The 254-nt window shown below is 67.3% G+C and overlaps 1 protein-coding gene across 1 annotated transcript in view; it reads left to right on the top strand.

The window, feature by feature from the left end:
• Positions 1-254, top strand: part of LOC104075646 (chromosome unknown open reading frame, human C10orf54) — a gene marked incomplete at its 3' end in the record, with an annotated part of 8,058 nt that overhangs the window by 399 nt on the left and 7,405 nt on the right. The gene's annotated exons all lie outside the window — the stretch shown is intronic.

Genomic DNA, 254 nt, shown 5'->3' with positions numbered 1-254 from the left:
GATCCCGAGCTGGAAAAGCTGCCCCGTTCCCACACAGCACCTTGCCCCGGCACTGCGGAGGTCCCTGGCCATGCAGCGGTGAAAGGAGCCTTTCATCAGCCCCGGGGGAGCAGAGAGAGGCGGTTTGTGCGACCAGGGCCGGGATGCCCTCTCTAAGGATGCTCCGCTCCACCGTAATTGCTGGGATATGCCGGGCAGCTCCTCCGGGTGGGCAGCCGGCAGGGCCAGGACCGCTGTGCGCGGCCGTTTCCCGT

Source organism: Fulmarus glacialis, unplaced genomic scaffold (assembly GCF_000690835.1).
Source record: "Fulmarus glacialis isolate BGI_N327 unplaced genomic scaffold, ASM69083v1 scaffold21064, whole genome shotgun sequence".
Classification (NCBI taxonomy): domain Eukaryota; kingdom Metazoa; phylum Chordata; class Aves; order Procellariiformes; family Procellariidae; genus Fulmarus; species Fulmarus glacialis.
The sequence above is the reverse complement of the archived record's forward strand: the minus strand, read 5'-3'. Positions and strand labels throughout refer to the sequence as shown.